Source organism: Entamoeba invadens, assembly GCF_000330505.1.
Source record: "Entamoeba invadens IP1 unplaced genomic scaffold scaff_1105074725673, whole genome shotgun sequence".
Lineage (NCBI taxonomy): Eukaryota > Evosea > Mastigamoebida > Endamoebidae > Entamoeba > Entamoeba invadens.
The window spans coordinates 16,411-17,076 of NW_004443789.1; positions in this window are offsets into that span (position 1 = coordinate 16,411).

Sequence of the window (666 nt, forward strand, 5' to 3'; positions counted from 1 at the left end):
ATAATCATATCTGGGATTTCTTTTAAATAATCAATCACATTAATATACTGTGGTATTAAAAGTTTTTTCATTGTGTTCACTAAACTTTGCAATTTTTCATCTTGTGTTTTATACACATGTTTAACTTTCGGAGGTTTTGATATCATTGGGCTATGAGACATTGATGAAAAATAAATATTGTTATAAACACTCAATTATTAAACGTGTATTTTTGATTTTATTTGAAACTTTAGAATATATTTCAACAAAAATAGTTGTGTTAATTATTGATTGTTGTTTTTAACAATTAAATTGATTTTGTTAATTATTATGTGATTGTTTAAATAATTTTGGTGTTATTTTGATTATTTTGCTTCAATGGATTTGTTTTTTATTTTGCGATGAAATTTTATCGCATTGTTGTTTAGTTTTTTGTTAATGTTTATGTTTTTTATAATAAACAAATATTTAAAATATACGGTTTTAGACAAAACCCGTGCAATTTTTGCAAAAATGGGGTGACTGAGTAAAAAAAGAGGGGATCCTAAAAATAAAACTATTTTTTATTTTGATGGTGCAACTTGTTCATTTTTATTTTTTTCTTTAAAATTTTTATTTATAAAATGAACAATCTCAATAATTATTTTAGTAAAAATACCATAAAAGTTAGCTTTTGAAAACAACACG